Consider the following 16798-nt stretch of genomic DNA (forward strand, 5'->3'; position numbering starts at 1 on the left):
GGTTACACATATATAAAAAAGAAGGCGTCATGTGACCCCTGCAGCCAATCACAGGCTGGAGAGGTCACATGTCATTATAGAGGTCACCTGGACACCGCCGGAAGAGCAGGGACGTGTTGCTATGGTAACGCTCGGAGAGGTGAGGATCGGCCTTGTTGTATTTCTGTAGTAGATATTCGGGAGGATTATACGTCCACCATTTGGGGTGAATATTCGGGGTAATTTCCTTGCGTGTTGTGGGTCGTATTCGCTACGTGTGAACGTTCCCTTAAACCGCACGGTGAATAACATTAACAAGAAATGTATAAAAGTCAGTGAATAAGTTGTATGTAGCGAATATTATGTCATTACAAAATACGACTCATCGCACAAAACATCCGACCACTGAAAACACCAGAAATAACAACTTAGCCCAAAGAGGCCGGCACTGGAGGGGTTAAATCCCGGCTAGGAGTCCAGTGGGCAGGGTCACTCAATGATTGACAGCTCTCTGTATACACACTCATACAGAAGTGACTGATAACAGAGAGAACACCCGACCAGCGCTTCTCTCTACCTCATACACGGAAATAGCTGAAGGACCTGTGATGACGTCACCACCACGTGACCGAGGCAGGAGGGGCAGAGACTATCAGTGGAGGAGAAAAGGATGAAGGACCTGTGATATCAAAATCACATGACCGGTGCATCAGGGGGTGTGACTTAGAAGTGTAGAGAAGTGGTGAAGGACCTGTGATGATTATCACGTGACATGAGGGGTGATGAGGATCATGTGACCAGTGCAGGAGTGATCAGAGCAATGCAGTGCAAAATATAATGGGTTGTGGCTAAAGGACCTGTGATGACGTCAACACCATGTGAACAAATGCAAAAGAGGCGGACCTCAAAGGGTGGGGAGGAGACGTGGGGGATGAAGGACCTGTGATGTTGATCACGTGACATGATGGGTGGGTCTCTGTAAGGGGGCGGAGCTCCTGTGCTGTATGGAGAAGTGATGATGATCACGTGATGTTATTGCCCATAATAACAGTCCGGACATGCTGGGAGTTGTAGTTCTCTCTTATACCTCCTCCCTGTAATGTCCTCTGCTATCCCATAATGACAGCCTGCACATTCTGGGAGTTGTAGTACTCTCATACCCCTCGCTGTAATGTTCTCTGATATCCCATAATAGCAGTCTAGACATATTGGGAGTTGTAGTTCTCTCCTTCGTACCTCCTCCCTGTATTGTCCTATGATATCACATAATAACAGACTGTACATGCTGGCAGTTGTAGTTCTCTCTTATACCTCCTCTTAGTAATGTCCTCTGCTATCCCATAATAATAGTCTGGACATGCTGGGAATTGTAGTCTTCTCCTCTTATACCCCTCCCTGAAATGTCCTCTGATATCATATTATAACAGTCTGGACATGCTGGGAGTTGCACTCCTCTGCTCTTATATTCCTCCCTGTAATGTCCTCTGATATCCCATAATAACAGTCTGGAAATGCTGGGAGTTGTAGTCCTCTCCTCTTATACTCCTCCCTGTAATGTCCTCTGATATCCCATAATAATAGTCTGGACATGCTGGGAATTGTAGTCCTCTCCTCTTATACCCCTCCCTGTAATGTCCTCTGATATCATATTATAACAGTCTGGACATGCTGGGAGTTGCACTCCTCTGCTCTTATACTCCTCCCTGTAATGCCCTCTGATATCCCATAATAATAGTCTGGACATGCTGGGAATTGTAGTCCTCTTCTCTTATGCCCCTCCCTGTAATGTCCTCTGATATCATATTATAACAGTCTGGACATGCTGGGAGTTGCACTCCTCTGCTCTTATACTCCTCCCTGTAATGTCCTCTGATATCCCATAATAATAGTCTGGACATGCTGGGAGTTGTGGTTCTCTCCTCTTATATGTCCTCCCTGTAATGTCCTCTAATATATAATAACAGTCTGGATATGCTGGGAGTTGTAGTCCTCTCCTCTTATGCCTCCTCTCTGTAATGTCCTCTGATATCCCATAATAACAGTCTGGACATGCTGGAAGATTTTGTTCTCTCCTCTTACACCCCTCACTGTCATGTCCTCTGATATCACATGATAACAGTCTGGACATGCTGGGAGTTGTAGTTCTTTCCTCTTATACCTCCTCTCTGTAATGTCCTCTGATATCACATAATAACAGCTTGGACATGCTGGGAGTTGTAGTTCTCTCCTATTATACTCCTCCCTGTAATGTCCTATGATATCATATAATAACAGCCTGGACATGCTGGGAGTTTTATTCCTCTCCTCTTATACCTCCTCCCTGTAATGTCCTCTTATATCCCATAATAACAGTCTGGACATGCTGGGAGTTGTAGTTCTTTCCTCTTATACCTCCTCCCTGTAATGTCCTCTGATATCCCATAATAACAGTTTGGACATGCTGGGAGTTGTAGTCCTCTCTTATACCTCCTCCCTTTAATGGCCTCTTATATCACATAATAACCTGGACATGCTGGGAGTTGTAGTTCTTTCCTCTTATACCTCCTCTCTGTAATGTCCTCTGATATCACATAATAACAGCTTGGACATGCTGGGAGTTGTAGTTCTCTCCTATTATACTCCTCCCTGTAATGTCCTATGATATCATATAATAACAGCCTGGACATGCTGGGAGTTGTATTCCTCTCCTCTTATACCTCCTCCCTGTAATGTCCTCTTATATCCCATAATAACAGTCTGGACATGCTGGGAGTTGTAGTTCTTTCCTCTAATACCTCCTCCCTGTAATGTCCTCTGATATCCCATAATAACAGTTTGGACATGCTGGGAGTTGTAGTCCTCTCTTATACCTCCTCCCTTTAATGTCCTCTTATATCACATAATAACCTGGACATGCTGGGAGTTGTAGTTCTGTCCTCTTATGCATCCTCCCAGTAATGTCCTCTGATATCCCATAACAGTCTGGACATGCTGGGAGTTGTAGTTCTCTCCTCTTATTCCTCCTCCCTGTAATGTCCTCTGATATTACATAATAATAGTCTGGACATGCTGGGAGTTGTAGTTCTCTCTTATATCTATTCCATGTAATGTCCTCTTATATCACATAATAACAGTCTGGACATGCTGGGAGTTGTTGTACTCTCCTCTACTACTCCTCCCTGTATTGTCCTCCGATATCCCATAATAACAGTCTGGACATGCTGGGAGTTGCAGTACTGTCCTCCTATACCACTCTCTGTAATGTTGTCTGATATCCCATAATAATAGTCTGGACATGCTGGGAGTTCTATTCCTCTCCTCTCATACTCCTCCCTGTAATCTCCTCTGATATCCCATAATAACAGTCTGGACTTGCTGGAAGTTGTAGTGCTCTCCTCTTATACCTCCTCCCTGTAATGTCCTCTGATATACCATAATAACAGTCTGGACATGCTATGAGTTGTAGTCCTCCACTCTTCTACCCCTCCCTGTAATATCCTCTGATATTACATAATAATAATTTTGACATGCTGGGAGTTGTCGTTTTCTCCTCTTTTACGCCCCTTGTAGTGTCCTCTGATATTACATAATAACAGTCTAAACATGCTGGGAGTTGTAGTCCTCTCCTCTAATATATCTTCTTTCTGTATTGTCATCTGATATTACATAACAGTCTGGAGATGCTGGAAGTTGTAGTCCTCTCCTCTTATACCTCCTCCCTGTAATGTCCTCTGATATCCCATAATAACAGTCTGGACATGCTGGGAGTTGTAGTTCTCTCCTCTTATACCCCTCCCTGTAATGTCCTCTGGCATACCATAATAACAGTCTGGACATCCTGGGAGTTGTAGTATTCTCCTCTTATACCCATCCCGGTAATGTCCTCTGATATCCCATAATAATAGTCTGGGCATGCTGGGAGTTTTAGTATTCTCCTCTTATACCCCTCCCTGTAGTGTCCTCTGATATTACATAATAGTCTGGACATGCTGGGAGTTGTAGTACTCTCCTCTTATACCCCTTCCTCTAAAGTCGTCTGATATTCCATAATAACAGTCTGGACATGCTGGAAGTTTTAGTTCTCTCCTCTTATACCCCTCCCTGTAATGTCCTCTGATATCCCATAATAACGGTCTGGACATGCTGGGAGTTGTGGTTATCTCCTCTTATACCCCTCCCTGTAATGTCCTCTGATATCCCATAATAACAGCCTGGACATGCTGGGAGTTGTAGTATTCTCCTCTCATATTCCTCCCTATATTGTCCTCTGATATTACATAATAATAGTCTGGACATGCTGGGAGTTGTAGTTCTCTCCTCTTATATCTAGTCCCTGTAATGTCCTCTGATATAACATGATAGCAGTCTGGACATGCTGGGAGTTGTAGTACTCTCCTCTTATACCCCTCCATGTAATATCCCATAAAAATAGTCTGGACATGCTAGGAGTTGTAGTCCTCTCCTCTCATACTCCTGCCTGTAATGTCCTCTGATATCACATAATAACAGTCTGGACATGCTGGAATTTAAAATGACATAATTCAAAATGACATAATGGGGGATCCCTTATTTAAGAAAAATTTGTTCCTCCATAAATCCATTATAAAGTCTAGATAGTAGTAGTTATCCGTATTTACGGAAGAATCAATATTGATAATAAAATTCAGGTAGTAATTGTACTCCTATGCAAAATTCAATTATTAGTCTTATCTTGACCAAGTAGAGACACACCACTGATTGCCCTCCCCTTGAAAAATACCGAATATTTATGGATATGATTTTCTGGATATACTAATTGTCTGTTTGAATATAAAAATGTTTATGTCTGTTATTAAAATTGAGAGATATATAGCATTGCGGCATCTCATGAAAGATTTAAATATATAATATCCATAATATCTTCGTGTGAAACATTATGTTTTTTATTATTGAACCAATGAATGAATTTGGGACACTATAAATATAGTGTGTTTGGCAGCACTTGTCAAACTGCTCTGAAGAAATCCCGTTCAGGGATGAAACGCGTCAGCTGTTCTAATCAACGGGGCGGGTAGTGACATCCAAACCCTGCCCAGAGAATACCTGTCCAGTGTTGAAGATCACACGTGGAAGGGAACATACGTTGGAATTTTACTTACCTGGCTGCCGGCGTGCGATCTTGTCCTGTTGGGTCCGTTCCTCTCGGAGTGCTTCCAACTCACCTGAAATACCGGTGTGCGATCCTGCATCGCTGGGTCCATATCCCCGTGAGTACAGTGGTTGTTGCCCGCATGGATCAATGGAGGAGAACGCCAGGGGAAGCAATGGTGGAGATGTGGATGCTTTGAAACTAATGTGTGGCCACACAGGTGAACTTTCCTTCTGAGGAGACCTGCCATTCTTCACCCCGGAGTTAACTGCCTCCCCGTATGGTTTCCCCGGCACTTACTGGATGTCGGAGGCAAAGGTAAAAAACCTATATAAGCTTATATCTCGCTTTAAAGCCCAATTTCATGAGGGCTATACATCGACCCAAGGGTCTGTGAAAAGACTTCCTATCACCACAAGATTTGAATTGGAACTGATGATCCATTGATGAGAGGAAAAATCACGCTTCTAACCACATTCCTTTAATTCATGAGGCTACTTTTCTATTTTGAGAGTCAAGTCATATTATATGCATATAAAGAGAATCTCTTTAAAAATATCATTACCAGCTACTCCAAATAGGAACTCTGGCAATATTGTGATAAAAATTACATATATGTTTGGAAACCGCAAGTGTGAACACAACCCAGCGGTTTTTCATTTTGAAATCTTTTTGTAAAATCTTGTTACACATATATAGTATGCTATATATCCATCAGACAATATCACCAATGTTTTGAAGGTCTATTGTATGTTCTCTTTCCTGGCCAGGAGAATTCTCCTTTTAAATTGTTATTTGTGTATTTATGTATAAATTTAACTTTGCCGGTATTATCTGGATTCAAAAATAAAATAATATATTTAATCTTATTGAACCCAAGAGTGCCTAGCTATATTTCTGGATCATTTTTCTTTCTTTCTTTTTTCATTAATCTATATCAGGAATGGCACCGTGCTATATTATATTGCAATTTTGGGTTTGTTAGGTATGGTTTGCAATAACCACATCTTTTTTCTATATATGCTGGAATTTATAGTCCTCTCATCTTATACCTCCTCCCTGTAATTTCCAATGATGCACACTGAATTCCATTTGAAGTCCTCTACTCTTCTACCCCTCCATTTGATGTCCTCTGATATTACATAATAATAGTCTGGACATGCTGGGAGTTGTAGTCCTCTCTTCTAATATCTCTCCTTTCTGTAATGTCCTCAGATACCCCATAATAACAGTCTGGACATGCTAGGAGTTGTAGTCCTCTCCTCTAATACCCCTCCCTGTAGTGTCCTCTGATATCCCATAATAACAGTCTGGACATGCTGAGAGCTGTAGTACTCTCCTCTTATACCCCTCCCTGTAATGTCCTCTGATATCCCATAATAATAGTCTGGACATGCTAGGGGTTGTAGTCGTCTCCTCTCATACTCCTCCCTGTAATGTCCTCTAATATCCCATAATAACAGTCTGGACATGCTGGAAGTTATAGTCCTCTCCTCTTATACCTCCTCACTGTAACTTCCTCTGATGCACATTGATTTCCAGTATTTAATACTAACTATACAATAAATATCACATTAGACAGTGATCAGTAGAAAACATGCACATATTTGTATTCCTGTACTCACACCTAACTATACAATAAATATCACATAAGATAGAGATCAGTAGAGAACCAGCACATACTTGTATTCCCGTACTCACATCTAACTCTACAATAAATATCACTTAAGACTGATCTGTAGAGAACATACAAATTCTTCTATTTCTGTACTTAAAACTTACTATACAATTAATATCACATAAGACAGTGATCAGTACAGAACATGCTCATACTTGTATTCCTGTACTCATATTTAACCATACAATAAATATCACATAAGACAGGGACCAGTAGAGAACATACACATACTTATATTGCCCTACTCAAATTTACCTATACAATAAATAACACATATGACAGTGATCAGCAGAGAACATACACATACTTGTATTCCAATACTCAATACTAACTATACAATAAATATTACATAAGATAGTGAGCAGTAGAGAACATGCACTTATTTGTATTCCTGTACACACATCTAACTATACATTAAATATCACATTAGACAGTGATCAGTAGAGAACATCCACATACTTGTTTTTCTGAACTCAATACTAACTATACAATAAATATCACATAAGACAATGATACGTAGAGAGCATACACATACTTGTATTCCTGTACTCACATCTAACTATACAATAAATATCACATAATACAGTGATCAGTATAGTAAATACATACACTTGTATTCCTGTACTCACATCTTTTTATACAATAAAAATCTCATAAGACCGTGATCAGTAGAGAACATATGCATACTAGTGTTCCTGTTCTCACATCTCACTATTCAATAAATATCACATAAGACAGTGATCTGTAGAGAACATGCACATACTTGTATTTCTGTACTTAATACTAACTACACAATAAATATCACATAAGACGGATCAGTAGAGAACATGCACATACTTGTATTCCTGTATTCAATACTAACTATACAATAAATATCACATAATATATTGATCAGTATAGGACATACACACACTTGTATTGCTGTACTCAGTGGCGTAACTACCACGGTAGCAGCCGTAGTAGCTGCTATGGAGCCCGGGGCTTGAGGGGGCCCGTACCGCCAGCCGACACACACCCCCATATGACCGGTGGCGCTGCTACCAGCCGTTTTGGCTGCTACAGCGGTAGCGCCACTACTATGGGGCCCTTACCGCCAAGCCTCTAACAAGTATGGGCTGGGCGATACTGGCCTCTCATGCCTGTAGGCGTCGCTAGCACCGGAGGGGGCCCCAGTGCTAGCGACAGCCAAATACATGCATAAGTGCTGAATGTCTGGACATGTTCTGTGCCCGACCATCCAGTGCCTTTACAATGACGCTGATTGGTTAGCGGCGCAATGACATCATCGCGTCGCTTCCATGCTTGAAACGCGCTGATTGACGGTGGCATGTCATTCTTCCCTGCCAACCATCGTCATTGGACGACGCTCGTTCAGCTTCAGCAGACATGCTCAGTAGAGGGCAGATCTGCATCGCAAGTGAACAGCGTGGGAACGGGATCATGTGAGTATGTCAAGTTTTTTTTTTCTCATAAAACTGTAAGTGGCATTATCTATAGTGGGGGTTCTATCTACAGGGGGTCGTCTAAATGTGGGCCACTATATACAGGGGGTCCATATGTGTGGCACTAGCTATAGGGGCGGTCTGTATGTGGGGGGGTGTGTGTGTGACAGTGTATGGTACTATTATAATCAGGGACACAGTGTATGGTGCTATTAAAGTTAGAGGTGTAGTGTATGGTGCTTTATTATATTTAGAGGTGTTGAGAATTTTAACTTTGTTTATAGGTGCAGAAATGTTTTAAAAGTAAAAAGCTGAAGACATCTGAGCGGAAAACTGCAGAAATGGGTCATCGCCGGTAGAAATCCATCATAGATGTCTGGACCGGAGGGAGAAGAAAAGAACTAGAATCTGAGACGTCACCGGTGAGTCACTTAATGTAAATGTTAATTCTGCCTCTAATCAGTATTGTAGTCACATGTGTGATCTTCAGCGAGATGATGATGGTATGATTTTTTTTTTGTGAAATCGCATCTTCCAGCATATCCTTACCATTGGTCAGGCCATGCTGGGAGTTGTAGTTTTACGCCGTACAAACCTATATGGCAGGGGTTGCACTAAATTGAGCTGTATTTGTTCTGGTGCTGTATATATGTACTGATCTTTGTTCTGATGCTGTAAATAAGTACTGAGCTTGGTTCTGGTGCTGTATATACGTATGAGATTTGTTTTGGTGCTGTGTATATATGTACTGAGCTTGGTTCTGGTGCTGTATATATGTACTGAGTTTGGTTGTAGTCCTGTATTTATGTACTAAGGTTGGTTCTGGTGCTGTATATATGTATTGGCTTGGTTCTAGTGCTATATATATATGTACTGAGCTTTGTTCTAGTGCTGTATATATGTACTGAGCTTGGTTCTGGCGCTGAATTTATGTACTGAGCTTGGTTCTAGCGCTGTATTTATGTACTGAGCTTGGTTGTGGTACTGTATGTATGTCAAAGCTTGGTTCTGGATCTGTAGTTATATAGGATATATTTATAAAAACAATATTGCAGGGCAGAGGGAATTGTTCTCAATTCAGTGTATATTTAATGGGAATCTGTCAGGTAGTTTTAACCCCTTGAACCACCACAATGCGGTTTTGCATGACCTGACAATATTTCCAAACATTCCCTTGTATGTTTTTTTCAGCTGCAGCAAAATCCTTAAAATCCACTTTTAAAACGGTGCACACTATATGCCAATTCATCATTAGAGGGTCATGGGGTGGAGAAAGCTATCCTAAAGAGTCATATAGTCCTGCCTCCAAACCCACCTTTCCATGTTTGAGTGACATCTCCCTGGCTGATACAACTTTCTCGGATGCGCCACTGCCGGATGCACACATGGGGGAGCTGTGTGGCACTATACACAAAGGGGGAGCTGCGTGGCACTATACACAAGGGGGAGCTGTGTGGTACTATACACATGGGGGAACTGTATGGCACTATTTACAAGGGGGGTGGCAGTGGCTCTATCTACAGGGGGCTGAGTGTGGCTCAATATACAGGGGTCTGTGTGCTGCACTTTCTACTAAGGGATGCTTTGTGGCACTGTATACAAGAGAGGGGGCTGTGTGGCACTATATACAGTGGGAGCTGTAAAGCGCTATATACAGTGGGGGAATTATGGCAATATCTACAGGGGGCTGTATGGCACTATCTACAAAGGGGAGATGGGGGCGCTAGCTACAAATGGGGTATTACACTGTCTATAGATGGGACAAACGAATTACAAGAGCTGCACCATAGCAGGCAGTATGGGACCTTGAAAATGCCTTCAATGGGAAGGTGAAACGTGGCCTATGTGCAGCGTGAATAAAATTTTTGGATTTTTATTACATTGGAGTGCTGCATCTCTTTCTGGATTGTGGTCTATATATGGGGCTATATAGCACTGTCTACAGGGGGGCTGTATGGCACATTTTACAGGGAGCACTATTTATAAGGGGGGCTGCTTGTGGCACCCAGGAGGGCCCCGGTCAAGAGTTTGCTATGGCGCCCATTCTTTCTTAGTTACGCCCCTGCCTGTACTCACATCTTTTTATACAATAAAAATCTCATAAGACGGTGATCAGTAGAGAACATACACATACATGTGTGATAAACCAATCTTTGGGGGATGTAATATTCCTTATTTTCAGGTTGTGAATAAATCTCCCATGCCATCTATAAAAGGGAGAGGTGTCATGAGTTATGTTTTAAAACCCATGCATCAGGTAAAGGTCCCTGACTGTGGGGGATAATCAGGATGTCCTTTTCCAGAGACATAATCAAATTAGTTTGCATGACAACACAAGGACCAACTTTGTCTCTGTGGGGCTCCCATCACACCTGGGTGCTAATATAATCAATACTTTGGAAGCCAGACAGAGAGACTCCAGTACCCACATGTCTACAGAAATGGCTGTATGGGACAAAAGAAATATAATCCTTCAAAGCCCCCCCTGTCATAATTCATATTGTATATAACCCAGCTAGGTGTATATGATCCAGGACCTCAGACGCTCCTTGGGTCTCAAGTGCAGGGATTCTCGGCCATGAGAAACCCCAGAACTGAATGTTGGTTACAATTATTAATATTTCATAGTCATGTTTGGTATGCCAGGGTTGGTTAAAATATGCCCGGGAACTTGTCGGACATGGTATCTCGCTACGAGATTCATATAAAGAGTTATGACCGATTAGAAGTTTGTCCGACAACTTTCCCTGTTTTGCATGTAATTAGCCATCCTCCTTCCACCTGACCAGGAGGAGGGGTGAGGGGTCTTGTTTGGACCCTTTATAGTGGCATACCAAGAAATACACAGTGTCAGACCACAGGAGATGCGACCACATTGCAGTTCTGTCCACCTTCAAGCTGTTCTCCTCAGCGGGATCTCTAACCTATCCAATACGTAAGAGGTCTGTTATTCTTTTGCTTTATTCCCTTTTATTTTGTAACTGTTTTGCTTATATGTAGGTCATTTTATTTACATCATTTTTGTAACCTTTTTTGTAAGCACTGTACTTTCGTATATTAAACCTTAAAATTTGTTAAGTTTGTTCCTTGCTGCTCTAAACCTACCCACAACTTCGAAGAGGAAAAGCATAATCTGTTGAATGCTATTTAGATTCAGTGTGTGCCTGGGTGAACGTGTGCGTTACCAGGAGGAGGCTCTTGTCGGCCTAATACGGCAAGTGGTGGCAGCGTTTTGTGTGGATGTGTGAACTGGTTTTGGGGTGCGCTTTAACTCGTTATTAGCCTGTTGCGATAGGTGTGTGTAATAGTGAGAGTGGACAAGCGGAGTTCCCCTTTACAGTAGCATCCAAGTCACGTGTGCCGGGAGTGGTGTTCGTGACAGAGTGGTGGCAGCGGTGGGATAATTTTATTTTTTATTAGAGCATTAAGTGCCTGGATTAAGTAATTAACCCTTGCACTTAAGGACTGGCAGAATCCTTGCGAGGAGCTCCCCGGTCTATAAGGACAAACTCAGTGCTTATTTATTTTTTATTAATTAAGACATACTTGCATACAGTTCCCCTCCCTTCTTGTTTTTCTTTTCTATTTTTATTTGGCAAGTAACTGCTAAGATGGCAGCTACTTACAAGAAGCAAGACAAAGCCGTTTTGATCAGCCTTTGTGAGCAGAGAGGTCTGGATGGGACTGACAAAACAAAAGAAATGCTGATCCGGGCGTTGGTAGAGGATGATGCCAAGCACCAACGCCATGTGGTACCTGAGCCAGGGACCTATACAGCACATGGGGATCAAGCAATGGATATGGCTCCGGAACTGGCAGACCCAGAGGGTGCCAGCAGCAGCAGTTCTCGGAGTGGAGTGGACTCTTGTTTGCCCCTAATTCTTCAACAGATGAGTGAATGTGACCCCCAAATGCGTATGCAGCTTATTTTACAAGAACGCCAAGCAGAGCGAGAGTTTGCGGAGCGCCAGGCAGAGCGAGAGGCGGCAGAGCGCCAGGCAGAGCGCCAGGCGGAGCGAGAGTACCAGCTGGAGTTAGCACGACTCCAATTGCACACTTCTACCCCACCGAACAGAGAGTCCAGGGATACCATAACAACCTTTAAACCCCGTCTGGAGCACTTTCCTGTTATGGAAAAGGATGGGGACCTGGACACTTTCCTAAGAGGATTTGAAAAGGCTTGCAGACAGTACCAGTTACCCAATGAGCAATGGGCCAGGTACCTAACCCCAGGGTTAAAAGTCAAAGCCTTGGAAGTGTTTGCAGCTCTTCCCCTAGACCAGGATGGGGATTATGATGCCATCAAACAAGCTTTGATCCGGAAATATAACCTCACCCCAGAGGTGTACCGCAAAAGATTCCGGACTTTACAACGTGGACCTAATGACAGCTACTCGGATGTGGTAGATGGCCTGAGAATCAACCTCCAGCAGTGGATCCGAGGGTTTTCCATCACTACCTTTGAGGGCCTGGAGGATCTGATTATTAAAGATCAATTGCTGCACATTTGCCCTGTGGAAGTGCGACAGTTTGTATTGGACCGAGAGCCCAAGGATGCGGCCCAGGCAGCACACATTGCGGATGCCTATCTTGCCAACCGGGAACCAGCAGTGCGGAAACCTTCTATTGCCAACTGGAAAGGGGGTAAGCCAACTACAAACACATTTTCTTTTGCCAACCGACCCTCAGGGGGTCCTGGCCCTGTTCCCCCCACCAGGCCTGCATTTGATTCCCGCAGGTGTTTTGTGTGTAACAAATTGGGCCACCTCAGCACTACCTGCCCTGAGAAAAAGAAGAATGCCCCCCTGCCCAAGCCACTTGGGTCCTCTCCAGCTGTTTTGTGTGTGGGTGGGATTCAGGGGAAACCCTGTGACAATCTACAGTCGGTTACTGTGGGCAATACCGTCACTGTGGGGCTGAGAGACACCGGCGCTGAGATGACTCTGGTCCGTCCCGAACTTGTGTCTATGGAGGACATTATTCCTGGAAAAACCCTGACTGTCACAGGGATTGGGGGAGTCCACCCCGCTTTGCCCATGGCACGGGTGTACCTTGATTGGGGTACAGTGAGGGGGTTAAAAGAAGTGGGGGTGTCTGAAAATATTCCCACGAATGTCTTATTAGGTACTGACCTGGGACGGTTAGTATCTCAGTATGTTGCATCAGATGTTGCTGATGACCCCGCAAGCTCTGTTGAAATGTGTGATGTTGATGATAAGGTAATATGTTCCCCTCTTGATCTTTCTGAACCCTGCCATGTAGAAGTGTCTAATGATGTTAATGTGCTATGTGACCATGTGGAACCATGTAATGCCATACTATTGGGGGATGCTACTAAGTTAATCGGTAATAGTCATATAACCAGTAATGCTCTAGAGATATGTCCTGATAACGGTAATATGGTATATACTCAGAATGACCCCCAGACCCTAGTTAGCCAGAAGCGGACTTACATATCAGCCGTGACCCGCAGTCAAAATAGCCATAACTTAGATATCTGTCTGCCAGCTAACAGCCCAGAAAGTGCCACAGAGGAGCCCAGCGAGGCTGTCGCTTTTACTTCCCTCCTAGCCACCCAGAACCAAGAGTTCCAGGCCGCTTTACATGATGATGCCAGCTTAGACAAGCTAAGGGACCTTGCTGGAAAAACACCTGACGAATCTGACAAGGAGAGGATCTTCTGGGATCAAGGCAGACTGTATAGGGAGACTATTCCCTGTGATCACCAACAGGCATGGTTAACAGAGCAACAGCTCATAGTACCCCACCAGTTTCGTGAACAATTAATGAGGGTTGCCCATGAGATCCCCTTAGCTGGACATTTAGGGGTACAGAAGACAAAAGCCAGGTTTGCTCATAACTTTTATTGGCCAGAGGAAGGGGAAAGTGATGCCCTTCTAGATCTAGTCGCTACCGCGAAAGAGGTTGGGTCCATTGAGGATGCCCAGATTAGCCCGAAGCTATCTGCGAACCAGATGTCCCAGCTGCGTGGGGTATTACATCCCTTTCTAGCCACTTTCACTGGGAAACCGGGTAGAACCCAGCTGGCAGTCCACCATGTGGACACTGGGGAGCATCTTCCTATCAGACAACCCCCCTACCGGGTTTCCTTAGAGGTGCGGGCAGATATTAAACGGGAGATAGATGAAATGTTGGATCTGGGCGTAATCCGAAAATCGCAGAGTTCATGGGCCTCCCCTGTAGTCCTTATCCCCAAAAAAGACCGGACAACTCGGTTCTGTGTAGACTATAGGAGATTAAATGCCATCACGGTTTCTGATGCATATCCGATGCCCCGCATAGATGAGTTACTGGATCAGTTAGCCAGCGCTCAATACCTAACCGTTATGGATTTGAGTCGGGGATATTGGCAGATTCCCATGTCCATAGAAGCGCAGGAACGGTCTGCTTTCATTACACCTTTCGGATTGTATGAATCCAGGGTGATGCCCTTTGGCATGAAAAACGCACCTGCCACTTTCCAGCGCTTGGTGAATCAGCTGCTTGAGGGACTTGAAGGGTTTGCAGTAGCTTACCTGGACGACATTGCCGTGTTCAGCTCCACATGGAAAGAACACCTGTCGCACCTGTCGCAGGTGCTCAGGCGGGTCCAAACCGCAGGCCTGACTATCAAGCCCGGAAAGTGTCAGATAGGCATGACGGAGGTGCAATACCTAGGACACAGAGTGGGTGGGGGGACTCTGAAACCAGAGCCCGGGAAGGTAGATGCAATCACAGCCTGGCCCACCCCAACAACGAAAAAACATGTGATGTCCTTTTTGGGTACCGCTGGGTACTACCGCAAATTTGTACCTAACTATAGTGCCCTAGCGAGGCCCCTAACTGAACTAACCAAGAAGAAGCTGCCTCAGATAGTGAATTGGACAGCCACCTGTGAGAACTCTCTTGCCACGCTGAAAGCTGCCCTTGCCAGTTCTCCAGTGTTGCAAGCCCCAGATTTCACCCGAAGGTTCATGGTCCAGACTGATGCCAGTGCCTATGGCCTGGGTGCGGTTCTCAGCCAGATAAATTCAAGGGGAGAAGAACATCCAGTTATGTATTTAAGCAGGAAGCTTCTGCCCAGGGAGGTGGCATACGCCACCGTAGAGAAAGAGTGCTTAGCCATAGTGTGGGCCCTGCAGAAGTTGCAACCCTACCTTTATGGGCGTAATTTCACGGTAGTGACCGATCACAACCCTCTTAGCTGGTTACACAGGGTAGCGGGTGATAATGGCAAATTACTGCGGTGGAGCCTAGCTCTACAGCAGTATGACTTTACAATCCAGCATAAGAAGGGAAGTGAACATGGGAACGCAGATGGGTTATCCCGCCAAGGGGATGTGCTTGGGAAATGACCTGTAAGTCAGTTTCCCAGGGCACATCATAAAGGGGGAGGTGTGATAAACCAATCTTTGGGGGATGTAATATTCCTTATTTTCAGGTTGTGAATAAATCTCCCATGCCATCTATAAAAGGGAGAGGTGTCATGAGTTATGTTTTAAAACCCATGCATCAGGTAAAGGTCCCTGACTGTGGGGGATAATCAGGATGTCCTTTTCCAGAGACATAATCAAATTAGTTTGCATGACAACACAAGGACCAACTTTGTCTCTGTGGGGCTCCCATCACACCTGGGTGCTAATATAATCAATACTTTGGAAGCCAGACAGAGAGACTCCAGTACCCACATGTCTACAGAAATGGCTGTATGGGACAAAAGAAATATAATCCTTCAAAGCCCCCCCTGTCATAATTCATATTGTATATAACCCAGCTAGGTGTATATGATCCAGGACCTCAGACGCTCCTTGGGTCTCAAGTGCAGGGATTCTCGGCCATGAGAAACCCCAGAACTGAATGTTGGTTACAATTATTAATATTTCATAGTCATGTTTGGTATGCCAGGGTTGGTTAAAATATGCCCGGGAACTTGTCGGACATGGTATCTCGCTACGAGATTCATATAAAGAGTTATGACCGATTAGAAGTTTGTCCGACAACTTTCCCTGTTTTGCATGTAATTAGCCATCCTCCTTCCACCTGACCAGGAGGAGGGGTGAGGGGTCTTGTTTGGACCCTTTATAGTGGCATACCAAGAAATACACAGTGTCAGACCACAGGAGATGCGACCACATTGCAGTTCTGTCCACCTTCAAGCTGTTCTCCTCAGCGGGATCTCTAACCTATCCAATACGTAAGAGGTCTGTTATTCTTTTGCTTTATTCCCTTTTATTTTGTAACTGTTTTGCTTATATGTATGTCATTTTATTTACATCATTTTTGTAACCTTTTTTGTAAGCACTGTACTTTCGTATATTAAACCTTAAAATTAATACGTTTGTTCCTTGCTGCTCTAAACCTACCCACAACTTCGAAGAGGAAAAGCATAATCTGTTGAATGCTATTTAGATTCAGTGTTTGCCTGGGTGAACGTGTGCGTTACCAGGAGGAGGCTCTTGTCGGCCTAATACGGCAAGTGGTGGCAGCGTTTTGTGTGGATGTGTGAACTGGTTTTGGGGTGCGCTTTAACTCGTTATTAGCCTGTTGCGATAGGTGTGTGTAATAGTGAGAGTGGACAAGCGGAGTTCCCCT

Source organism: Rhinoderma darwinii, chromosome 1 (genome assembly GCF_050947455.1).
Source record: "Rhinoderma darwinii isolate aRhiDar2 chromosome 1, aRhiDar2.hap1, whole genome shotgun sequence".
Lineage (NCBI taxonomy): Eukaryota > Metazoa > Chordata > Amphibia > Anura > Rhinodermatidae > Rhinoderma > Rhinoderma darwinii.